Genomic DNA, 27,633 nt, shown 5'->3' on the forward strand with positions numbered 1-27,633 from the left:
AACATATTTAGTAGATTTGTCATACTTATGGAACAGCTTAAGCCCAAATTTTAGTTTTATTTCTGTACGGTGCAATGTAGATAATAGAGGTCATGTTTTGTTTACAATTTGTTTCTTATTATTTCACTGTTTACACCTTCATTTAGCCAAATCTTGTCTTAGCCGATCTTGTCATGTAGCGGTCAGTGTCACAGACAAGAACTACAAAATAGTGCAACCCCCATTCCTGTATTATGTTTCAAAAGTTAAAGCAACTTTTCTGTTAAAAAGTAACCCAAGCATGATTTTTTATTGCAAGAAAAATTAAAATATTCTTCCCAAAGATCGGAAACATAAGTTTGACAATAGTTTTGTCCATTGATGTAATTTCTGTAATATCAAAAATGATATATCCAAGTATTTATAAACAGTACTACAATTCTAAAATCCATACTGAACTCTACGTCATTAGCAAAACTTGACACAAGAAGGCACTTCCAAAATAGTCATAGTGTTATGTATTAAGGAATAAGTAATAAGTTCATTTAAGATTTTATTTGTATTGATCAAGTAATTCAGTACTAAGTAAAAGTGTAAAGAAAAAAACGGATTTCTAACAACATATTTAAATATAATAAATATTCAAATATATTTTTACTCGTAAATACTCTCAAATACCTCTCGACTGACTGGTTCTTTACAAATTGGTTGCCCCTGGGTTGGAAGAACTAAGTGAAGAATAATATTACAACAGAGCGTTGGCAGTGGAAGCTTGATGTTAAATAAAAATTTAGTGAGCCCTGTGGAATAAAATTACCCCCAGAAGTCCTTAGGGGACGTTCTTGGTAGTGTTTAGTTCTTCCAAGGCTGAAAACAATCTTAAGACTACACTGACTCTACCTTGCACACTACCACACTAAACTTAGTGTTGCACCCAAGGTGTATCTTTTGTAGTGGATTCTTATTGGTTATAATTACGACTCTTTGAAAGAACTATATTTATGCTAGGATTGAAATACCAAAGGTTAATGATAATGAGCAAATAAATCACAATTCCATATATTTAAAAATAACTTCAGTGGAGAATAAATTACAATATAACGATGACACAAGGTGATGTGTTATGAAATGTATGGCCTTTTACCCTAATATATTTGCCATTAATGTTATCACTACTATATATCGAACCTCTCGGTAGAGGAATTAAGTGATTGGCGCGGTTACAATATAGCCGCGACAGTGACATTAAGGTGTGAAATTTTAATGTTTGAGACGATCCAACACTCACAAAATCCAAAGACAGGGTGGCTAGTGAAATCACATTGAAAAATTTCCTGACTTTTCCATGATTTTTTTAAACTTTCCCTGATCGACAAATTCAAATTACAATTTTTATACTAACTAAATCTTCAAAAGGACTAATCTTTATCTGAAGAATATCTTATGTTTGTTGACATGAAAAAATACATAAAATCTATAGATACAGGCTTGTAGTTTATATTCAAACTTTGCAGCTTGCTTTAATAAAATTAAACAGAGTTTGATAAGATGATACACAGTTTATAACAAAATTTAATTTGTACAAAAATACAAAATGTATTTGTACAAAACATATTTTTCAGTTTTCCCCGACACGGCATACGTACTCTCACCAGATCGACCTTTACTAACAATTATTTTAAAAATTTTACAATTTTCCCTGACTTTTCCAGATATTTAATATTCCCTGACATTTCCAGGTCACTAGCCACCCTGAAAGACTATAAAATTGAAGTGTAGATCTCGTTGTCCAATTTGTTACACAGTATAACTGTACGTAACTCAAAGCAATGGTATGAAAGATTATTTATTATTTATAGCTAAAGAGTGTTATGGCGGGTACGTCTATATTGGAATACACTCCCACTAACTACAATCGCAAGCCATAATCGAACCTGCAGCCCTTCCAAGTGAATTAAATTTTCCAATTAATTTCACCATTGGCAATTGAGTGAAAATTTAAAAACGTACGTTTTTAGGAAAAGCACTTTGAAAACTTTTTTCCCCTTTTTTCAAAACTTTTGTTATTTTTTTATTTCATTAACATTTGAATTTTCATTAAATGTTCATGGTAACGAAATATCTTTGGTTTTTTTTTTTTTTTAAAGAGCATCTTTAGTGGAAAAACACAAAATCCTGTCACGACCATAACAGACGTTTAAATTAATATTAAAAATAGTTAATATTATTTTTATAACTATGTTTTGCTATAAACTAATTCACTTTTATAACCATTATAAAATAAAAAGGTCACTGAGCTTTTGGTATATTTGGTCTTTCTAGAAAAAAATAAAAAATAAATAAAATCTTTACAAGTTTGTATAACTCCAAAAAAACTTACCTGAGACCCGAAAAATCGTTATGTTTGTATAGAGGTGTGCTCCTTTTGTGTCTAAAACATTGAAATATGACGATATTTTAATTTTTGAAATTTTTATGATAGAAATCATAAACGTGATGGTCAGGGACAAGCGGTACGGTCGTGAATTGTCTAAAATAATCTAAATCTTTCTAAACAATCCTTCAATTATACTGTTAGTTATAATAAAAAAATGTGTTTCAATTGAACTAAACGGTTCAATTTACAATTATATTATCATAAGGCTGGATTGGTCGTGAAAAAACCCGCGATGGTCGTGAAATTACGTGTTGGCTATGTTCTGGCGGTAGCCCTGCACCTCATGTTCGAGGATACAAAGTGGACTTCTAAGTTAATCTAGCAATTGAAATGTCTTATAAACAAAAATTAACACCATGTCTACTTTATCGAATGACTACGTACGGTCATGGACACACCAAAATTACAAAAAACACAATCTTTCCTTTATCAACCTTGTAATTCCTCCTTTCAACTCGAAACGACCGGCACTACAATCCTGACGTTCACCCCGAACTACTCTCTAAAACCAACTGACTCCATCGACGCCAGGCTTGCCACTGTCGTGCTCCAAAGTTCAAAATTTTTCCCAAATGGTCGTGACGCCAAATCGAGGGACAGGCTGATTTTGTCATGGTAGTCAGTTTGCAATGACAATAAAATTATAATATGCTCCTTTTTTGTAAGTTTAATAACCATTGATGACATAAAAATATGGCTTTATACATTTCGGCACGAATAATTAGTCTAAAAACAGTGTGAAAGTTGAAAAATGTACCCTAGGGACACGTCATGGTCGTGAATTTCGAGACTTTAAAAATACGAAAAAAAAAGGAATCAGAGAGAATACGGATGAGTTTTTTTCCAAAATGCGGACAAATTGAATTTTGGTTGAACCAAGACGTGAAATTTCGGGAGCGGTATGTATAAGTTGGTGAGGATGAAACGAGTTTTTCCTAACTTAATTTAATTCCAAACGCGTGGCAATTATATCCCTGCGGGATATAGGCTTTAGGGTTTGTTGAAAATTAAATTTTTGCCAACTAACACTGCAAACTACGAGTTGATTTGCACGACTCCACTTAACAACTCACCCCACGCATAGGAAGGTTGGAGACACACCGGTCACTGAGACAGACCCTTGGCTAGAAGCTTTCCCCACCACGTCGTAGGGCCCTTGGGTAAGTCACCTATGTCTAATCAGCTGACTGGATTTGCGTTTCTAATTTGCTGTTTATATTGCATCACATTCGGTACAAAAGAGAGAAATTTAAATTTTGCTTGTTACTTGTTTTGGGCGACACACCAACAGGGCCGGATTTCCCAATAGGCCCGGGCCTATGGGCGCAAGGTCCTAGAGGGCGCACGTTTGAGGCCGAGAGTAAACCTTTTGTATACAGGTTATCTAAAAATAAAAATAAATACAAAGCATTGTGATTCTGAAGTTCATAAGAAGAAATCGTTGTCAGGAAATTTGAACTATTTTTCAGAATTGCGCAAAAAGTTCGTTACAAAATTGGTAACGAAAATTGGTTAAACGGGAGTATGCTGTAGGGATGTTGACATTGACGAGCGCCCAAGGGGTACTCATTGTATTGCCACTGCACTGCCACTATGCTGGCTCGGGCTCTCGGCACCACTACTGATCAGAGTGGATTAGGTGTTGACACCAAGCCTTAGTTGCAACCCAAACTTGAGCAAAAATGGGGCCTAAGGTAAATATCAGGGCTATCCCTAGGGTTGGCAGCGCCCGGAGCAAACATGGTTGTGGCGCCCCCTCCCCACCAGTAATAATAGTCGCATTCACATATTTTAATCAATTTTATGTATAGATAATGAGAAAAAAGTTATAAATGAACATAATATTTGTATTAGCAAGCCTATTCTTTAAATATAATAATCTTAAAAATTTGGTTGTCCGGATGCAGATTAACTCCTAGGGAGGAATTTGGAAATCCATTATTACTGGGATAATTATGAAGTACTTTTATTTAAGGACTGGTCTTGGTTGTGTTACTTACTTTTTTTAAAGTAGAAAATCAATATGATTAGGCTCAATAATGGAGTGTATTTTAATGTTTTATCAAGAATAATAGGCGAATAGCATTAAACATTTTGGTTTATAAAATATTTTTAGATAAGGGTAGGGACCTTAATAAAACACAACAATCAATCATAATAGGTAGTCTATAAATTGGAGAAAGTTTTACTGTTTAAAAAATACTTCTTACAACACAATTGAAATACAAATAAAGATTATAAGGCGAAGTTAATAGCTGAGCAACCCTTCTGCATTCTTCTGTCATGATATCCTGAAACAAATAAACAATAACTCAAAATTGTTATCAGAACTAAATAGAGAAAGGGGTGTCTTGTTAGCTTGGTGGTTAATTTGTCCTGGACTTTGCTGCAAGAGAAATTGAGATTTACTTAAAGGATCCTTGCACAAGGTGAGAGGATTCAACATAATTTTTCCATGGATATTGCACACACTTGCCCAGCACAGCACAAACCTGCTAACAACAGGCTACTATTAAAATTAAAGTAAAGTAAAGTACTGTAGAACCAAATCAGATTACGATCTTGTGTCCACCATAGCACTATAGAACACCATAGAGCACTAAACGGTTTTCATAGTCTTTTATCAATTAAGTATAAAAAGTATCCATTCAAATACATACAAATTATAACCCAGTGAATGATTGAAATACATGTCATGATGAAACCATACAGCGGTAGCCCAAGTACGGCTTCATAAAATCATATGCTAGTTGGTCTGACCATACTGGGCAGGAGTAGAGTGGCCAGCTGTGCTGCGGTTAGCGTATATTCCGGCACCGACCGTTTCCATAACAACTTGGTAGTTGGGAGTAGTGTTGCCAACTTTGGAGGAATCCCCCGGAATTGGAGTTTACTGACTTATTTAATATTAAGCAATAAATTAATTTAAATGCCATCTTTTATTGTATTTTTTTAACATATATTTGTTATACTTTTGTAGTTTCATTACAATGAATCAAAGTTTTTCTTTATTAATCCATAATTTTAGGAAGTGGTCTATTGGAAGGTTTTGTTTTATATTTGCAAGGTCAAAATCAAATTTAACCAGGATGTCTAGTAGTCAGGGAAAACGGGAAATTCAGGTATTAGTATTGAATTTCAAAATGGTCTTGAAAAGTTGGGATTTAGTCTTTATTTTGATATCAAAGTCGGTAAATTTCATGATTTTACCTTGATCGCGCTAGACAACGATCACGTTTCCGTGACGGCACAAGACGATGGATGATGTGTCTACACGACCGCGGGAGATGTTCTTAAACCGCGACTGTGCTAGACGACGTTTCCGTGACCACGGACCACAGGAAAAATGATCACGCCTTTTCTGCGATCGCGCAAGACGATTGTATATACGGCCGCTGAAGATGTCCACAATTTTGCCGCAATTGTTTATGACGATGACGTTTCGAGACCACGGCATTCAATGATGATGTCTACACAGCCGCGGAAGATGTTCATGATTTTGACGCGATTGCAGAAGACGACAATAGCGAATAGTAATCATTTCGTTTGCAAGAGTGGTAGTGCTGGTAACAGCTGGCGAGTAGTCGACGACGACACTGAGTCGAATACTGATAACTGATATCGAACAACAAAAACGCTCTAGCGGCAGATCGCAAAACCTTTCTTTGACAGTCTATATTTACTCTATTGTCTATGACTATAGTATTACACATCTACCATAGCCATAATGTTCTACCACTTCACCCAAACAAAAGAAAAAAAATAATTATTAAAGATACGACTTTTTACCCAATGACCTTTTCTATTGGTAATATTTTTTGGATTAAAACTACGTTTTAACGGATGTCCTATCTCGTACCGTTCTCGAGCTACAGTCATTTCGATGTATAGCGCGTTCCGCCATCTTTGCCCCCCTCCCCCCAAGTTCTCGACCACCTGAAAAGTAGGCGACATGCGTATTTTGTATCACCACAGTCCATATTACAACTATCAGCAAAGATATTTGATATTACTTCTTTGCGACACTCACAAATTAATTCTACTTTCGGTAAAAAATCTACACGAAAAGTCCATTTTTACATATTTTATACAATAACTTGTTTATTTATAGAGATACGACCTCGGACCCAATGACCATTATTGTTGTCCACATTTTTAGGATTACAACGACGTTTTAACCGATGTTCTATCTTTTACCGTTTTCGAACTATCAGCGTTTTAACGCATAGCGCAAACCGCCATGTTTGCCCCCTCCCCCCCACCTTATCGACCACTTTTGAAATAGGCGACATACGTAATTTTGATCACCACAGTCCATATTACAATAATCAGCAATAACATTGCGTACTACTTTCATGCATGCTCAACCCCCCTCAGCTCCTGGACTATAGTATGATTGTTTTTGCTCAAGCTCCTACGTATGAGCAATCGATGTATCTAAGGTTTAATGGGTGTTGGGGAAAAATAACTAATTTAATTCTGTGCTGGTATTAAATTTTTTTTACCACAAAAAGATGTGAAACTACTTTATTGTTACCAGTTGTGTGGGGGCAATAAACTATAAACAAATAACTTGGTCTTTCCACATATTTAGACTGGTGTAGTTGTACAGCGTAAGTCTCCGGTTCCGAAGATAACGGATTCACATCCTGGAAATCACCATGACAATTTGACAGATGGCCACCCTGTGCGTTGCTCCTCATGAACGTTGGTGCGGCCATCTTTAAATGCCCTTACCCACCTGCGTAGGTACCATTCCGCCACTCATAATTTTCTCCCCATACACTTCACTAATCTGTCAATGAATTTAAATGGCTTTCACACCTTTAGCACTTAAAAATCTTATTACCGGTACAGCGCAAACTACACAGGCGACGGCAGTCTCAATTGGCGGCACCGTTTTGAATGCTCTAAACCCGATGTAAACACAGCCGATTTTTGCCGAATTTCCAGCGCAGGATTGCCAATACATGCACATACACAGCACAAATGTCCAAAATGCCAATCGCAGCACTGAAACGGAGAAATTTAAAAACAGTACTTACTTAAATAACATGCCTTGTATTATTCTGTCACCATAGGTAACTCTGAAACTTGAACAGTGCTGTAAGTTGATTAAAGTGTCTTTTTTTCCAAATATAAAAACTTAACCGCCACAGCACATCATAAGTTAATGTTAAACAAGGACTGAAAATGCTTCTTAGTCATATTGATAGCTTAGCCAAACTTACTTATCTTTATTGCTTTCGATTCTTTTCCAAGAAAATTTCTCTCCTTCTTATTTGGCCCCAAATAAGCAGACAATTCATCAATATTGTTTACATGTGAAGTACTCTCATACATTAACACCAAACATTTGTAATGCTCCAAGCTTTACAAGAAAATTTACCTGGAACAAAAATAGGCAGTGTACATTATTCAGGCCTTCTTCTTGTTAAAAGTAAAAACAGAATATAGAAACAATGACTCAAGGTAGGGCATATTTTCTTTTCACATATATTTGGATTGGTAAATAAAAACTTAAAAACTCGAAGGCCACTGGTTCTCTCAGACCCAAGTGTCATTACCCAGGTGGAACTAATAAAGTGTGTTTTTTATTAAAACATTAATAGCTTAGTATAAAATAAAGCTATCAAGTTTGATTTATAAAAATAAATATAGCCTATGTATATAGAGTAAAATATATTTATATAGAGTAAAATATAAATTAAGCTTTTTGTTGGTCGCAAAACATAAACAAATAAAAAGTAGAAGAATATTATTCTTATGCGACAAATTTAAAAATGTATTTTTTGGGTTTTATAATTACTACTGAACGGAATCGTCTAAATTTTATGGTGTCTTTCCATTGGTGTCATAATTAAGATTTGTGCAATTTTTTAACACTATAGGTGCAACGGTTAGCTTGAGTTTTTTATGCGAACACTTACACACACACACACAGTCAAGCGGACAACTAATCCACGACTCTGCTAAGTTATACACAACACAATACATAGATGACATATTATTTTTTTTAAATTTCTTTAGAAAGGTCTAGAGAATAATTGATAAATTTTGTGTTTTAAGGGTAAAAAATTAGAAAGCCCCATTTTTTGGCCTAGGCCCCTTCTCTGCATAAAACTCATTAAAACCCGGTCCCATGGTCCGATCATGCTAGTTCGCGAACTCATTCAGATATATCCCGCCTTACACCTCCAAACCAAATTTTCATTTGATTTTAGGTTATGAAACAAACATAATACAAGGATTTGCCTTTGCCAATTACAATCAATTGTAAGTATGGTGGGCTAATATGTTCTCAGGTATGTCACAATTTCAATTTTTCAAGAACATTTTTCTTAGGTACATGTTTTTTTGCCATAAGTTAACTGCATGGTTTGCTGCCTTGTTTACTGTGTGAAATTAACCTAACTTAAGTTTTGTGACGTTGACTATTGTAAGTTATTTTATAGCCTACTAAATTTCCATTCATACTTGGCTTCCTACCTAATATGTATGGTCGCCATTTCATTGAACAGTATTAACAGTATTAATGGTAGAATAAGTTAAAGGGTACAGTTTCTTAACTGGGCTACGCTAATTTTATTGAAACTATCGATTCGATTAGTAAACCTACATGCGATTTTTTCACCATCCAAATAGTTTGGTTGGTTAGGTTAGGTTATGATAGTTTAATTTTATAATAAACTCAGATATATTTTAAAATATCAATTATTAGTCAATATTTTTAATTCGATAGTTCAATAAACAATATTAACTTAAGTTAGCGTAACCCAGTTAAGAAACTGTAGGCCTACCCAAGTTAAATCTCTTGGCTCAGTATTATCACGCTTACCATTTCTAAGGTTGCACTTCCATAAGTTATCTGTTGGCACAAACAATCGAATGAAAATATGGATCGATATACGGTATCGATTATTCGATATATCGTTTGGTATCATTATTACTCATTCGGTTGTTTGTGCCAACAGATATGGAAGTGTACCCATTTCGAACATAGCCTATGCTAACCATTTTTTATATACTTAGGCTACTAAGTTAGGCCTAACCTAACAGTAACTTAAGTTAGTTAGCCTATATTTTTAAGCACGCTGCTTCAACAGACAATTCCTATCTTAAGTTAATACACCTACACCTTGTTTAAGAATGTAGGCCTAAGTCATTACTTAGTTGAATAGGCTGCACTTTAGTTTACGTCCTACACTCATTCTAATGAAAAATATCAGTTAGATTATTCGATATTTCAATTAGGCTATTTCATTAATAACCAAACTTGATGGCCTACTTATATCGATTATAGGCCTACTCGAACACTTGATACTCATTCGATATATTCATTTGAATGAGTGTAGGACGTAAACTTTAGTGCAGCCGTTGAATACATTCACTGATATTTTTATTAAGTTAATTGCTTATGCTTGTCACAGGAAATCTGTAACTTAAGTCACAGCTAACTTAACCCTCCCAGTGTTACTTGACGAAAATTCGACAAGCAGCACACTTTGTGTAGTGTTACTTGTCGATTTTTCGACACGCAGACATCGTTTACGGCGAAGGCTCTATGACTGACTGAATCGGATTGAACTGGATCGAGTTAGGTATCGTTCTTTCCGTAATATTCTAAGCTTTCTCCAGAGGTCTGTCTCTAAGCGCTATTCATTTTAGTTCCGAAAATATTGTAGCAGACAGCTGACTGAGCTGACGTGCGTGTATTTGTAAACAGCTAGGTTACCCTCGGACCGATGACTGATGTGTTTTATTACGTTTATCATTGTTTTAGTGTTAAAAATCAAAAGTAGTGATATACGTGGTGCATTATAAGAAGATTTAAGTGGTTTTGAAGTGCTGGTTGATGATCCTGAAGAAGTAGGTAGTGATATTGATGTAAATTATCAGCCAGATTCCTAGCTATGGTTAGGCTATGCATTCTTAGCTAAACGCTATGTACTGAAATCAGTTTTTTGCCAATAACTTATTTATTTGCAAATCTACTTCCTTATATTACTATATATTTGTAATCCTCATAAAATTTAGAACAAAGTGGCTATTTTCAAATATTTATAGGCCTATAATTTATACAATTTCATTGAGCGCAAACTTATTTTTTTTTTCAATTTTTCCAAAATATTTTTTTTTTTACCTAAATAAATTTTTTGAAACAAATATTCCTTATGTTTTATGTATGATATTGAAGCCCATGATTTTCCAAACAAAATGGTATATAGAACATTAGAATTAACATTGTTTTAAGCTTCTCAGATCTGTTTTAATAAAACCTTGCAAATGCGCCAAAAATAGGTGGACATTAAGGCCTAAACTATGGACACTTGGAGGGTTAAGCGTAGGCTAGACAACTGTACCTACTAGGCTAACTTAACCTAATAACACTCAAGCAAATAATAGCCTACTTACTGCATTTTGTTACTTTGAATAACAAGAACAAGGCCTAGGAACAGGATTGGATTAAAACACAACTTACTGGATTTCAACACCACAATAGTTTTGGAATTTTTTGATGCTTAAAATTTATTAATAATTATTGTTCCTCTCCTTTATCTTCTATCAACACCAGCCGGACCATTGACAAGTGACAAGACAAGATTCAATTCATTAATTTTCAATGCCGTTATCCTTCACTTCACTTCATTTTTATATCTTTTAACTTCTCACTATAAATATTTCTTGCATTTTCATTGTCATATAGCATGTAATTGTTGCCATTTCTCGTATAAAAATCGTGTATAACAAACATTTAAATAAATAAATGTTTAGGTTATAAAATACCATATCGCAGTTGTCAGTACGGTCAATTACAATAATTATCGTATCCTACCATAAAATATCGTATATATGGTAGACCTGACTGAATCGAGCAGCTGATGCCATTCCCACAATGCAACATTCTCCTCAATTATAAGCTATGCCCCAAAATCAGAATTATAAGGTATGACTCAAAATCAGGATTATAAGCTATAGAACAGATTTGGAATTATAAGCTGTGCCACTATTTGACCATTATAAGTTGTGAAACTGTAAATGTTTCATACCTTATAACGTTTTAGAGAAATTGTGGCATAGCTTATAATTTTTCGTGAAAGTGTGGCATAGCTTATAACTGATTATAAGCTATGCCACATTTTCAACATTATAAGCTATGGAACAAATTCACGATTATAAGCTATGACATTATAAGCTATGACACCCCACGGCTGGCTGCATGTGAAAGGCAGGCGGCAGGCTGTTTCTGTGTGAATAACCTACGACGCTTTGGGTGGGTTCCATAATATCGACAACCGTAGAAATTGATCGAAACTGAATTATTCCCAGTTTGTCGACACTGGAATATTCCCACTTAACCGACATCCCAAATAACCGACGTCTCAAATGATCGACACCACAAATTGTCGACATCCCATATTGTCGACAATGAAATAGTTTCACTTTGTCGACACTGAAATAGTCCCAGTATATCGACAAGCTCCCGTTCTTCGGAGCTACTCTTGAAAAGGAGTTGTTCTAATTCATCGTTCATTTCCTCAACTCACGACACGACACGAGTCGCAATCGCAATATTTATTTGATTGTTGATTCCGAATTCCGACGGACATCATCTACATGATGGCCATTTATGGACTAAAACTTTTATATTGTAAATATTTATCTTTTTTATTTCTTTCCTTGTTTACAAGAAAATAGATGACTCGAGTGTTACAAACAATAGTTTTTAAGGAATAATGTGAAATAATGTTTATAGGATAAAAAACTTAAAAACATTACCAGACACTAACTTAGGTAATTCACCAACAAGAAGGTAAGAGGTGAGGTAAGATACCAACAAGAACCTAAGATACAGCTTGTTCGTAGGCTAATTCTGGATCATAGAGCAATATTATTGCAAATGTTTGAATAGGCAAATCCCTAGGCTATTAGGATTGTCTCTTATCCCCACTGACCCAGTGTCAACTTTGAGAATTTGTTTATGTAAAAATATTTGGCTGCACTAGTTTAGGCTATGTCCTACATTTATTCAAATGAAAGATATTAAATACATAGACTATTTAGTATTTTGAATATTGCAATCCTTTAGTTAGGTTAGGTTTTACCCTAACTAACCAAACTTGAAATAGGCTTAGGCCTAAGTTTATCGAATGAAATAATCAGTATGACTGGGACGTGTGGTGTCGTCCTGTAATCCAGCTACTAAGTTAGTAGGTCACGAATTGTGGATATTTATAGGCATGCACTGTGGATTCGATACTCCCTGGTGTGGATTAACGTCCGCACGAGTGAGTACTTACTACGACTCTCTGCAGTAGGCCTACTATCCTGATAATTAGACCAATTCGTATAAGTTAGGCCTTTACCAAGGCAATAATGTGGTTCGGATTCCACTATAAACTGTAGGTCCCTTAGTTGCCTTTAGCTGTATGGGCTATTAATTAACAGCTGTGTCTAAGGAATGTCGGTCTTTTAGTTACTAACAAGACTACAAGATCGCGCCACTCATCCTACACTTATCTCCATTCATACTTGGCTTAAAATACCTACTTTGTATGGTCGCCAAGTAATAAGAAAGAAAGTATTAAAGAAATATATTCACTGGAATGAGTGTAGGATGTAAACTTAAGTGCTGTAAAATATTCTAGAGAGGTTTGTATTTGGTGTAAGACTAGTCTTGGATTATATCATTCATTGCTGATGACTTCAATGTTAATTTTATAGATGATCCTGGAGCAAAGGCTGTAATTTGACCTGAGCCCAAATCGGTCTCTAGTTTAAATACATTATTGTCTTGAACCAATAAGTTAAGAGGACTAACCTTTCTGGACAACATTGCCATCGACATCACTGCAGATGAGAGATATAGAGAGACCAGAGTTGTGTACCCTGGAGGCTATTACCTTACTGCCGTGATAACTAAGTTATTCAAAGTTCAAATCGGTACTTTGGTAAGTATTATCCGGAGGCTACAGATATACAGCGCTTTGCGGCGGTTATGTTAGGTTGGGTTATCATAAATGGAAAGAACATTTTTATGTCCTAGGCCTAATGTCCATATTTGCGTGGATTTATTCTTAACTGTACAATATCTTTTGTTTGAATTGTTTGCGTTTATAAACTTATTTTATGGACAGAATTCAACCTTCATTCGATTTATTTCATTATCAGCAAGTTTGGTTGGTTAGGTTAGGTTATGACAGTAACTGCCGGATGCCTAATCCACGTCCGGTTACCGGACCCGTATCCTCTGCGTAGTATTTTACGTGCCGTACTGAATCCAAATAGACTACTATTTTTCACCGCAGATGAATATTACTGAAACAGAATAAATCGCCGCTCAAAATGTTTGAATAGTCAAGGTAGGGTGGATGACATTGACAAGTAGAATGAACTGTGGGTGGGTGAAGTAACTTTAGCCTACAGCTGATTGTTTTCAACAACAAGCAATTGGAAGTGACAACTTTATTTACTAAATATGATTCTGTCTTCGCTCATAGGATTGGCCCCGATTAATATTAATGACTGATCATATTTATCGGCGTTCCAATGCTCTAAGTCATAGCCTCCTCTACATATTTTATAGGCCTGCCTAATGCCTACAACCTTTTAAATTCTTTACCCTAGGGGAGCGAGCAGAACTTCAGTACCGGGCTCAAATCCTGGCAGATGACCAATGGATTTTATTAGCCTATTTATTTTTATTATTTTCTTTTGTGTGAATACCACAGCCCTAGACCTAGGCTGAAGTGTGAAATGTGAATTAAAATTCCGGTCTAGTGCCTGTAGCTTCATAGGACAAAAACAATGTGTGTATACAGTTATCACATTAGTTATAAACTAATAACTAGGTGGCCTGTGCGTAAAATTACACATTTTAACATGATAACAGTAATAATAAAAAGGTTGTTTAAGTCAGTCATTCACAGTTTTCAAAATGAAGCGCATGTGAATTATTTTTCCAACTGTCACCTGACAAAGTGGCCTTCCTTGCACTTATTATAGCACAAAAAGTTGCTAATTGCTGCAATTTACTTACTTTTATCACACTCTTTTTTTTGCCACACTCCAGAATTCCAACCAAACAACACAAAACAGCAGGGTTTTATTAGACACATAATACATACGTACACTTGAAAATAAGTTGGCTACCCATTCAAGATATTACGACTACAATCAACTGGTACAGCTTACCATTTCACCAATGTTTGGTTTTAACCTAACCTAGAAACGTGTTGAACAGGGTTTGAAAGACTAATTATTTATATGTTTTATAATAACTGTAAGAAAAATATAGTTTGTAACACAAGTGCAAACTGCCTTTGCTGCACTCGAGATACTTTCCACACTCGCCTACGGCTCGTGCGTTTAAACATTTCTCTCATGTGTAGCAAAGTGCCACTTCGCCCACTAGTTACAATAGTTTTTGGTGGAACATGAGGATAATATATAATCTGTATGCAAATTTATAGTTTTTTATAACAATTTAAAACTAGGCCCCTACTTAAAATTTATTTGGATTACCGTACATCTCGTAACATGTTGTTTTAATTAGGCTATAGCTTGCATTTTTGCAAATTGGGAAATAACAATGAATTAATGTTTGAAGCAATTTATTTTGTCCAAACCAAATTATTGATAAAAATTTTAATATTTATATTAACTTGACCCAGATTGCTAACAAATTTTCTTCTACTAGCTGTAGGCCTACCTATTTGAATATCGCAAATCTAGAAGGAGTCTACACTCTTGTATTATTTGTTAGACTAAAATTATTTGTATAACACTATTTTTTATTTTTTGCAATATTTCTGTACAGAGCTGTAGCCTACCAGTAGAATGGGGGCGTTGTAATTAATATCCTCCGACATTGGAGGATACAGGGGAGAGTTGCCAGAGGAAGAGGAGATGGAGGATGGGGCGAAGTAAAGACGAAGATTGAAGAGAACTAACTTATGGTAAGTTTTGCCATTTCCTTAAATTTAATACTTATAAATCCAGGGCCGTGTCCTGAAACCTATGTCGCATAACCCTCCTGAATTCCTAGTATAACGAGCATTTTAACTGAAGAGGTGCCCAAAATTTGCTTTTGTTTTTTAGGAAATGTAGGCTATATTTTTTGACAACATAATTATAATTAATTCTGAATATGACATAGTGTTTACATTTGGTAAGTACTGAAACAAAAATTATTTTAAGAGAAATGGAAAAGCGTTGCCAACAGAAGCAGTTGAAACAAGTAGAACAATTCTGATAGATCAATAAGGTATTTAGTACGAGCGAGGTTCAATAAGTCCTTAGAAAAACATAGAATAACAGTTTTGGGATAAATTTGATTTATTTTGTTATAATCTCCTTTTATTTAGCTCTATACACTTATCTTAAAGTTTCTCCAACCTCCTTCAAATGCTGTTCAAATAAATAGTAAGTTACCCTACAAACTTGAAAAGCCTACAAAATACTCTTCTGTTTCAGTGATGACCTCATCATTTGACATAAAACGTTGCCCAACAAGCCAATTTGTTATCTTAAGAAATAAAAAAGGTCATTCAGGGCAAGCAAAATTAATTAATTAATTTTTTTTGACAAACAAAATTATTTGACGGTTTTCTTTGCCGCCCTGTCAATCCAGTGTGTGGCTGAGGGTGGTGGGAATAGGGGTGTTACAAAGCCAATGTGCGAACAAATTTTAGTAAGTAGCCATGGAGCTGTGGACAGCTGAGCACCATGTATTTTTGAAGTGGAAGTGTTTTTAACACGTTCACTGCGGGCGTAGCCGATCGGATATGGGCCAAGCTGTGTTCAGGTGCTGCCGTAACAGATCAGATACGCTCAGCAATGCCTTTCGTATATCTTCGTTTTTCCTCTAGCGTCGTTCGAAGGCAGACCTATACTTTGTTAGCGTGTAGTGGGTGACTTGCTTTTGGTTGTGTTGTAGGTTGGTAGTAAAATTTCCCCATAAAATCCCCGTTTGGCAAACTTAAAAACCAACTTGGTGTCCCGTCCTTCTCCCTCCTATTGGCAATACAATGGGACCGGCTATATTCCAAGCAGTGCTGCTATCTGTGGGTGTTTAGCAAACTACGTCAACTCTTGTCATAAAACAGGACATCACGACATGTTATTTGATATTCGTCATACCGAAATATGAAAGCCAATCACCCGGCAATCGGGTTTGTTCGACGCTGCGGGCTGCGCCGCACTGGGGCTACGCCTGCCGTTTGATGGGCCGCAGCGAATGTGTTAAAAGTTGCTATACCTGTGTAGCTGTTCAGTAGACGTTTCAATGTGAATCAAAGAAGAAAAATCCCAACTCGCAACATCATTTTGGGTAGCAACTTTAGAGCTACTAGTTCAGCATTGAAACTAAAATCAACAGGTCAGCCCGGACGCCAGAGAACTTCAAGAGAGTGAGGGAGGAAGACTATGTGTTGTGGTTGAAAGTGCGATTCGTCGCTCATAACGCAATTTTGTCACGTTTAATCAAATCAATCACTTGTTCTGAAAATGAGATGCACTTTGCTTAGCCACTGGGCTTCAACTGTTGCACGATTGCCGTTTTGTATGAATAAAAAGTGCAGGTCATATCATAAAATTCTTCTACTGAGTGGCCAGACATGTGCAGAGCTACAGCTTATCTACGTGCAGACCCACAGCAAAATGTTGTTTCAAGTTAAGACTTTTCCCCTTGGACCCACGTTGAAACGTCTACGGGACTACCCCTGAACAGCTACACCGGAATTGCCACTTTTAAAAAACACTTTCACTACAATTTCATGGTGCTCAGCTGTCCACAGCTCCATGGCAACTAAAAAGGTCCGCACGTAGGCCTTGAAGCGCCCCTATCCCCACCACCCTCCGACAGGCACCGTCTTCCGTGTTTGAAGGGTCATCATCTTTGTCTCCCACGGTCGGCAGTGGTTAAAATCGTGGGCATCCTCGGGGCAATCGTGAACATCTTTTGCGGTTGCGAGGCCTGATTATCGTCATCCCGCGATCGCTGGTAATCGTAAATTTCGATCAGGCAATCTTTGCAGAGCTTTTGGCTATCATGAGAAAAAAGTTAAACTTGGATTATTGTACCCCCTATTTCTAACAGATTGTGAGAAAATTTATTAAGAGAATAAAACATTCTTTTGAGGCCCCAAGTGAGTCCCCTTCCCAGGCCGAAGCCCTCGGAAATCACAGTGTCTGCCATTAGGGCAATAGGGCCCTGATATTTGGAGGCCTATGTTGGTGTGGGGCCTGGTGCAAACCCCCCCCCCCCTCAGTACGCCACTGATCACATTGAATAATAATAGGAGTATGCATAAAAACACTAGACTTGTTCAGAATACAGTTTTTAATATTAATTTTTGTTCTGTTATATTCCAGGCCTGATGACAGGGTGGATGGCGATGGAGGCATGGAGGTTGGGGGAGAGGAGGCTGAAGAAGTGGAGACAAATCAGTTTAGATTCATTATGTTGATTAGTTTAATATTTTTCACCACACTTTGATGTTTTTGGCTGTATTACATACGTTAATTGGTGGCTGAAAGTAACGTTTTGCTGGCCATGCCAGCTGTCATCGTAATTTTGGGGACCGAGCAGGTTTTTACAGGCCGGGGCCGCAAAATCAGCTGTCCGCTTACTTACTTAAAACATGAATGCATTTTAAATACCCATAGCATTGCAGTAGAATTGTGTTATTGTCCCCGTTGCCTAACAACTATTTATTTTTATTTTTGCTGATTCTTCAAATTATTTCTTCACATAACCTTAAAGTTGTTGTTGTGTTGACAATCAGTGTGCATTATTATAGTGTTGAATAGTGGTAATAGGGTATAGTGTGGTGAAAAATAGCGTTCGTACCACGGACCGAAATGGTTTTGCAGCTCTCGATCGATTTAAGTTCTCGACTTCGTCTCGAACTTAAAAACTATCTCGAGCCGGCAAAACCTCATTTTCGGCCCTAGGTACGAAATATACTATATTTTGTACATCAGTATAGGCCTACTTTTATTTACATTTTTTTCTCATTTAGATTATTAAATTCAGATAATTTTATTGTTTTTAAGAAAATGTTTTCTTAAATTTTTAATATTTGTTTGTACTTCTGCCTGTTAAAAAAATATACTGTTTATTAAGTTTGTTAAAATGATTACTTTCACTAACTGACCTTGTCTTAGGTGAAAAGAGACATCTTGATATTTAACTATAGTCCTCGCCACCCTAAGTTGAGGCAGCCCTAGGCCGCACTAGATATACGCCGTGCGGCCTAGGGCTGCCTCAACTTAGGGTGGCGAGGACTATAGCAGGGTGCCTGTTCTATGGGCGGGGATCGTATAAGTCAGTTGAAACCTTCTTATATTTTGATACTTAGTAAATTAATCTTTTACAACTTTATATAGTATAGATCGTTATTCCTGTATTGATGTACTGAAATGAATAAAATTATATGAAATGAAATGTTGTTAGCGAATTTCCCATTTACTCATGGTAAGACGTGGACCCGGGACCGATTTAATTTTTCGTTTTGAGGTCCCTAGAGGCCAAAAACACCATCCGTTAAAATTCATGTATAGGTATATATATTTATGAAAAAATAGTTCATATTTATTTGTTTTGTTCACTTTTATATTTTTCATTAATTTCAATTTGCTTGAAAACATTTGTACTAAACGAAAATTTGCAATGTTTCATGTTTCATTTATCATAAACTCTATCAAGATCTCCTCAAGAATAATATATATTTATATATATTAGTAATTGAAATAAATAATTAAACATTTAGTACCCTTTAGTTATTAAGGAACGTGGCAGCGTTCCGGCCCGCCAAGTCCCCCAGCGGTACACAGCTGCTGCAGTGTATATATACATGACGTGACAAAGTGGCTTTTTTACTCGTCTATAGCTCTGAAGAAACAAAAAGCTATTAAAATAACTGTTCATCTACTGGATAGGGGCACTCATTCTCAACAAAATTAAAAAAAGAATTTAAAAAACGATAGGCTACTGTTTGAGCCAAGAAAAACTAGTTTGAAAATTCACAAATTTTCCGTGTTCTCCTTTTCCTTCTCCTCCTCCTTGAATGTTGACGGACCTACAGCCCAAACCACTGGCTCAATTTTGATGTTTTTTACATTGTTTGAAAGCCCTTAACGTGTAGATGTGCATTTTGAGGGTCACAAGTCGGTGCGTTGACCCATAAATAAATAAATAAAAATGCCTTTATTTACGAGCGTCTTTCAGTAAACCCTTGGCAAGTCCTCAAAGTACGATTTTGGCCCATTTAAATAACATGGGATTAAAATCAAAACATATGAAAGACCAGCTGCGATTAAATCTCAATTAATTTAAACTAGTGTACATGTTGCTCGAAATCGAGCAATTGCAAAGAAGTACAGGAGTTATTTATAAACAAATAACTTGTTTAAAAACTAATAACAGTCATAATTTCTGATGATTTTAAAAGAGTCAAATAAAAGATTATTAACTGATAAAAATACTCACAATTTACATGACAGTCCTATTCCAGTTTAAAGGTTTAATTTTTAACAATCAATCTGCCCACGTACGGGAAAAGGTAAGCTTACAATTTAAGTCAACGTAAAAAGGCTGTCAGCTTTTATAAAGTACCGTACCTAAGTTGTTTGGCCAATATGTAGACAATAAGGTGTATGTTACTTTAAAATCTACAGGATAGAGTTAGGCAAAAACTGGCAGAACTCTGAAATGGTGTTATTTATCATAGGCTTACTCATATGCAAAATCCTTAGAATAAAAATGCAATAACTAATCACCGATATCATTTAACACAAACCAACATCCAAAACTAAACACATTTTTAATACAACATAGATAATTTACACATTGACTGTTTTACATATGTTCTTCTTCTCACTATTAATTTTTGCTTCGCAATGGGAAAAATCTGTTTCATAATCATTGAAATAAATTTATAATAAATAATCTATCATAAAGTTTAAGATTAAATAAACCTACCACATAGTTGTTTTACATGGTGGAAGGAAAATACTTTTTTTGGATCAGCTGTCGGAATTTGTTAAATAGACATTAAGCTGGGTTTTCCTAGCAGCGGAATCGGCCAGCGGAGAGCGGACTCAGCTTGTCTTAGGCAATTTAATGTTACTGTTTTCCTAGCAGCGGAGCGGAATGCCATGTTAATTTCAATTCCGCTCTCCGTTGTCCGCTCTCCGCTGGCCGACTCCGCGCCTAGGAAAACCCAGCTTTAGACAGTTCTAGTTGTTTACAATAAAATGTCAAAGCAAATGTAAACATTGTGAATTTTCTCATGCTTCCATGGAGACCAATTATTTAATATTTAATTTCTGACAACAGCTGGAGTTTCAAAACAATGTTTGTTTCCCATGTTAATCTTATGGAGGAATACGAAACTTTAAAGGGCCTCAGGGCCTCACTCTCTAATTATTTACCTAAAAAGAAAGTTTCCTGCACAACTTCACGTTAAGCTCTTTCCAATGACACCAAAAACATGCCAATCGGTTCAGTAGTTTCGGAGGAGTAATTGTCACAAAAATCGTGCTTGCGTATTAAATAAGTATAGATGTTAGAGAAATTCATAGGAACAGCTGATAATGATTTTAAAACTTTTATAAAGTATTTTTTCAGGTATACCGAATGATTTGAACTACTTACTATATAAAATTATTACTTAGAGCAGTGATATTCCCCGATACTTTCCATTGAAAAATGTAGTGTACCTATGGTACACTGGTACAGCAGCTCGTCATTTTTAACAGTTTAATACTACTTAACAAAACATATTAAACCTAGGAACTTGAAACGTAGTACTAGTACTAAGGTTTGTTTTATATTTTGATACACTAAAACAAATCAAACAATCGGGAATATCACTCTATGTATGTTAAACAAGCAATTAAAAAGTGATATGTAAATTTAGGGTAAATTAGTTTTTCAATATTTGTTTTTCCTTATGCTACCTATTTCTAACAAACCTAAACTGTTTGATTACATTTTTACTTCTATAATAAGAGCTCAATTTACACTAGTCTTTAGATGCACGGGTTTAATTGAGCGGAGCGAGCGAAGCTCTTATACGTCGACTCTTATGCATTTCGTAATACGCAAACTCCTCCTAGACGGCTGAATCAATCGTTTTCAAATTTTGCATGGTGATAAAGACCATATCGGTGAGTGCCAACATCTATATGGCGTTCAAAAAGTCTCTCAGGAATCCGCCCCACTGGGTCTCAAAGTTTCAACGTAATCCTTATGGAAGCAGTATTTGACACATAAACAAAGACATATGATCAGCTGTTGACTTTTGAATACAGTAGATAAAGAAATAGCTGATAGCATTATTCCACAGATATTAGAACAGAAACTGTATGGATCATAAATATAATCAAATGACGACACTAGCTTCAGGTCGAGGTGGTCCGTGACGAATCAAGCGGTGAAGGAAGTAGTAAAGGTAAGCAGTCTGGAGTGTGGGAACTGTTTATGACGATTAGATTAAGGTACTGTATCTGCATACCTAAATTTCTATGGGAAGGGAGGAAAACAGGTCCGCGACGTAGGAAGTGGTGAAGGAAGTAGTCAAGGCGAACTGTCCGGAGTGTGGGAACTGTTTGACGATTAGATTAAGGTATCTGCAATCATATTATGCTATTGGAAGAGAAGAAAACAGGTCCGCGACGTAGAAAGTGGTGAAGGAAGTAGTAAAGGCAAGCGGTTCGGGGTGTGGGATCTGTTTGTGACCATTAGATTAAGGTATTTGCAAACCTATGATGCTATGGGAAGGGAGGGAAACAGGTCTGTGACCTAGGAAGTGGTGAAGGAAGTAGTCAAGGCGAGCTGTCCGGAGTGTGGAACCTGCTTGTGACGATTAGATTAAGGTATCTGAAATCCTAAAATGATATGGGAAGGGGGGAAAACAGGCCCGCGACGTAGGAAGTGGTGAAGAAAGTAGTCAAGCTGTCCGGAGTGTGGAAACTGTTTGTGACGATTAAATTAAGGTATCTGCAATCCTAAAATGCGCCGCTATGGGAAGGGAGGAAAACAGGTCCGCGACGTAGGAAGTGGTGAAGGAAGTAGTCAAGGCGAGCTGTCCGGAATGTTGAAACTGTTTATGACAATTAGATTAAGATATCTACAATCCTAAAATGCTATGGAAAGGGAGGGAAACAGGTCCGCGACGTAGGATGTGGTGAATTAAGTATTCAAGGCGAGCTGTCCGGAGTGTGTAAACTGTTTATGACGATTAGATTAAGGTATCTACAATCCTAAAATGCTATGGAGGAATTGAGGGCGTAGGAGGAAAACAGGTCCGCGATGTAGGAAGTGGTGGAGGAAGTAGTCAAGGCGAGCTGTCTGGAGGGTGGGAACTGTTTATGACGATTATATTAAGGTAACTACAATCCTAAAATGCTACGGGAAGGGAGGAAAACAGGTCCGCGATGTAGGAAGTGGTGGAGGAAGTAGTCAAGGCGAGCTGTCTGGAGTGTGGGAACTGTTTATGACGATTAGATTAAGGTATCTGCAATCCTAAAATGCTATTGGAAGGGAGGGAAAGAGGTCCGCGACGTAGAAAGAGGTGAAAGAAGTAGTAAGGTGAGCAGTGTGGAGTTTGGGAACTGGAAACCGTTTGTAGCAGTTTTAATGTATCTGCAATGCTGAAATTCTATGAGAAGGGATGGAAGCATGCCCACTACATAGAAAATGTTGAAAGAAGTAGTAAAGACTAGCCGTACGGAGTGTGGGAATGTTTGTGGCAATTAGATTAAGGTATCTAAAATACTAAAATGCTATGGAAAGTGATGAATACAGGTCCACGACGTAGGAAGTGGCTTAGGAAGTATTTAAGTTTTAAGTATGAGCATAGTGTGAGATCCGTCTGTGGCAGTTAGATTAATGTATCTTCAATCCTAAAATGTTTTGAGAAGGGAAGGAAACAGGCCCCACGACATAGGAAGTGGTGAAGGAAGTAAGGCTGGCAGTGCAGAGTGGGGGAAGAGTGAAAATCTAAAAACGTACATTTTCATGTCCCTGGCCTTTTACTTCTTAGATACTGGATTTGTAGTTTATTATTATGTATTTTAATATTTTTTGGGACGGGGGCAACATGTTACACACATTTATTTGGTTTTAAATAGGTTCTAGGAATTTTTTTCGTATTTTTAAAGTCTCGAAATTCACGACCATGACGTGTCCCTAGGGTACATTTTCCAACTTTCACGCTGTTTTTAGACTAATTATTTATGCCGAAATATATCAAGCCATATTTTTATGTCATCAATAGTTATTAAACTTACAAAAAAGGAGCATATTATAATTTTAGTGTCATTGCAAACTGACTACCATGACAAAATAAGTCTGTCCCTCGATTTGGCGTCACGACCATTTGGGAAAAATTTTCAACTTTGGAGCACGACAGTGGCAAGCCTGGCGTCGATTGCGTCAGTTCGTTTTAGAGACTAGTTCGGGGTGTACGTCAAGTTTGTTGTGCCGGTTGTTTTGTGTTGAAAGAAGTAGTTACAAGATTAATAAAGGTAATTTTGTGTTTTTTGTAATTTTGGTGTGTCCATGACCATACATAGTCATTTGATGAAGTAGACGTGGGGTTAATTTTTGTTGATATGATATTTATATTGCTACATTAACCTAGAAGTCCACTTTGTATCCTCGAACATGAGGTGCAGGGCTACCGCCAGAACATAGCCAAATAACGTAATGTCCCGACCAAAGTTTCACGACCATCGCGGGTTTTTTCACGACCAATCCAGCCTTAAGGATTATACTGTGTTTGGTCGTGACAATAACTTAAATATCATTGTAAATTGAACAGTTTAGTTCAATTGAAACACATATTTTTACTATAACTAACAGTATAGTTGAAGGATTGTTTACAAAGATTTAATTTTTTTCAGACAATTCACGACCGTACCGCTTGTCCCTGACCATCACGTTGATGATTTCTATCATAAAAATTTCAAAAATTAAAATATCATCATATTTCAATGTTTTATACACAAAAGAAGTACACCTCTATAAAAACATAACGATTTTTCGGGTCTCAGGTAAGTTTTTTCGGAGTTATACAAACTTAAAAAGATTTTATTGGCTTTTTTTCAACTTTTTGAGTTTTTTTATTTTTTTCTAGAAAGACCATATATACCAAAAGCTTAGTGAGCTGTTTATTGTATGATGGTCATAAAAGTAAATTAATTAATAGCAAAACATAGTTACAAAAATAATATTAACTATTTTTAATATTCAGTTTGATGTCCGTGATGGTCGTGACATAATTTCGTGTTTTTCCATCAAAGATGCTCTATTAATAAAAAATCACCAAAGATATTGCGTTACCATGGACATTTTATGAAACTTCAAATGTCAATGAAATTAAAAAAATAAAAAAAGTTTCAAAAAACGGAACAAGAAATTTTAAAAGTGCTTTTCTTGAAAACGTACGTTTTTAAATTTTCACTCGGAACTGTCTTTGGCAATTACATTAAAGTATCTGCAATCCTAAAATTCTATGGGAAGGGAGGGAAACAGGTCCACGACGTAGGGGGTGGTGAAGGAAGTAGTAAAGGTGAGCAGTGTTGAGTGTGGGAATGGATAATGTATCTGCAATGCTAAAATGCTACAGGAAGAGACTGTAGACTATATGTTAAAATGATTACGAAGCACGAATCGATACATATTTTCGATACATGCAATCGTTTACAATCGAAATTTACAACTGAGTTGACAACAGCTGATTTTTACTCCATAGAGGCTAAAAACGATTTTTACTCCCTTATTATTAAAAATGCTACTTAGATACCCGACGCATGCATTGAAAACTACTGTTTTTACTGCAGTATGACAAAAACAATATACTATGAACCCTTGATGACTCCGCTCAATTTTGTGGATGCCTCTGCGAACGCCACCTATAGTTATCAGAACACTTATGTAACACCAACGCATTTTATGTTGTTCAAGATGAACATTGATGAATTTACAGCCAGCCCCAAACACAGAACCTATATTAATGGATGATGACTAGATTAATTTAATGCAGTTGCAAAGTTTGTGTTTAGTGTAAAATAAACAATATTCTTGACAAAATCAGAAATAGAAAAAACTGCCCTGTTGACTACACATTTAACACGTGTTTTCAAAAACTTTAAACGTAGCAATTTGAAACTGTTTCTGTTCTAATATCGGTGATAACATTTACAATAATTCTTTTACCTACGACCTTTTTTAAAGTAACCGTTTCAGTTAAGTCCTTAATAAGTCAACAGCTGATCTTATGTCTTTGTTTTTGTGTCAAATACTGCGTCCATAAAGATAACATTGAAATTTTTGGAGCCAGTGGGGCGGATTCCTTAGAGTTTTTTTAACGCCATATAGTTGTTAGCACTCACCGATATGGTCTTTATCACCATGCAAAATTTGAAAATGATTACTTCAGCCGTCTAGGAGGAGATTGCGTGAGTCGACGTATAAGAGCTCCGCTTGCGCTCCGCTCAATGAGTTATACCATTTTAGATAAGGTAGGTACGGTAAGGTATTTACATATTTCCAGTATGAAGAACCATTTTGAACAATATTTTTGAAGACTTTCAGTGTTTGTTCGTGTGTCTGATTAACATGGATATGGATGTCACTGAAATAGCCACCCTGGAAAATACACCACACAAACTGACCTTGTGAAAATAGGCTCAGGAAAGTAAAAACCAAAAACCTGTCATTGTTAGTGTTAGCCTGGTTGTCAGGCTAGTCGAACTAACCTAAATCTATAACTGAACAGGTTACACACACCTACCATGCTGGTTGGATATACAGGCAAATCTCAATTATTGAGTTTTGTCTGTACATTGCTCAGAATTATATATTTTTGATTATTTTTACATTTTATAGCGACATTAAAGAAGCCAAAACAACTCAAACAAGTCTTATCTCAACTGTTCTCCATCGTTGATCTCTCCAGCCGGTATACAATGCCCGAGCGGAAATGCCGGAAATGCCATTGATATCATAAAAGGCTCGTCCAACGGATGTGAGGCTCCCAACGGCTACACAGTTTTTTGCGGTCAACCTATGATTCAATTCAAATTGTCAATGCGGAACTTTCGCACGTTATTAAAATAATACTGTACTGTAATAATAATATAAAATGTAAATAACAAATAAAAAATTATTTAATATTTTACTTTACTTCAAACAGAGACATATTAATAACACGTAATTAATTATTGTTTTCCAACCGAAATATTAATTTAGGCCTAAACGACCTTAGGAAATTTAATATTACACTACAATCCTTATATATAATACGTGAAGGCGATTTCTTGAAAACACTACTCCTCCGTTAATAATGGCCGGATTTTTACAAACGACGTGTCAAAATAAAATATTTTTTGTGTAGACACCCCCTTTCACCAATTCATGTAGTAAAAATCCTCGGGCTTTGCCCCACAGGCCATCAAAGTTGGAGTTTCTCCCATAAGATTAACATGGGGGAATCTAAATATTTGATTGGAAACTTTGTCCCCACTAATTTGAGAGAACGGTTGGGCGTAGAAACTTGGTAGAGGTGTCCAAAGAAAGGTCTTGGTCTGTAGATGAGTTATGAAAAGAAAAACTAAGCAAAATCCCTTAGGACTCTGCCCCAGAAGCCTTTAAAGATCCCTCCACAGAGTTGTTTACATTTTGGCCATGAGAATAATATTTTTTAATGAAACAGCTGTTCATTTTTAAATTGTATTTCAAACAACACATATTTATTGGGAGTTGAATTCTACCAAATAAGTATTTGCAATGTTATTTTCTGATTTTAAAATTGATTTTCTTCTTTATCATGCCATGTTTTGCAATATAACGTTCCATTACGAAATCAGTGGAAAATCCTTTTATCACAGCAATTCTTAAATTATATCTTATTGAACTATCTTATATCTATTGTACGGGTTGGTATGTGCCTTTTTCGCCACTTTTGCCTACATTTTATCATATTATTCTACAAAATATCAAATATTTATGTAGAAATATCTGCTCTTATTGTGTCTAATAAAATCCAAACATAGAAATATTGCCTAAAATGGTACCTATCTTGCCAAATAATTTGCACCTGCCTATATTACGGACTTTGGCGCACTGAATTAGTAACATTATTGAAAATAACACGACATTTTGGCTGTAAAATATGGTACAAAGAGAAAATACTATTTAAGCA

The 27,633-nt window shown here is 35.9% G+C and overlaps 2 long non-coding RNA genes across 5 annotated transcripts; one reads left to right on the forward strand and one right to left on the reverse strand.

The window, feature by feature from the left end:
• Nucleotides 1-4,594: 4,594 nt before the first annotated feature.
• On the reverse strand, nucleotides 4,595-10,986 carry LOC128988513 (uncharacterized). Its single transcript, XR_008490393.1, has 3 exons — nucleotides 10,899-10,986; nucleotides 7,648-7,805; nucleotides 4,595-4,707 (listed from the first exon to the last, which is right to left on the reverse strand). It is a non-coding gene; the product is annotated as an uncharacterized LOC128988513 (long non-coding RNA).
• Nucleotides 10,987-12,033: 1,047 nt separating this feature from the next.
• On the forward strand, nucleotides 12,034-18,428 carry LOC128988511 (uncharacterized). Of its 4 annotated transcripts, XR_008490389.1 has the most exons (4): nucleotides 12,076-12,230; nucleotides 13,142-13,368; nucleotides 15,237-15,375; nucleotides 17,792-18,428. It is a non-coding gene; the product is annotated as an uncharacterized LOC128988511 (long non-coding RNA). The 4 variants fall into 4 exon arrangements; XR_008490392.1 differs by lacking the exons at nucleotides 12,076-12,230; nucleotides 13,142-13,368 and adding an exon at nucleotides 12,034-12,068 and having other exon boundaries at nucleotides 17,792-18,427; XR_008490390.1 differs by lacking the exon at nucleotides 13,142-13,368 and having other exon boundaries at nucleotides 12,076-12,211; nucleotides 17,792-18,427.
• The last annotated feature ends 9,205 nt before the right edge of the window (nucleotides 18,429-27,633 follow it).

The sequence above is a fragment of the Macrosteles quadrilineatus genome, unplaced genomic scaffold, assembly GCF_028750875.1.
Source record: "Macrosteles quadrilineatus isolate MER2022 unplaced genomic scaffold, UCM_ALF_1.0 Scaffold_3__2_contigs__length_128488019, whole genome shotgun sequence".
In the NCBI taxonomy this organism is placed as follows: Eukaryota; Metazoa; Arthropoda; class Insecta; order Hemiptera; family Cicadellidae; genus Macrosteles; species Macrosteles quadrilineatus.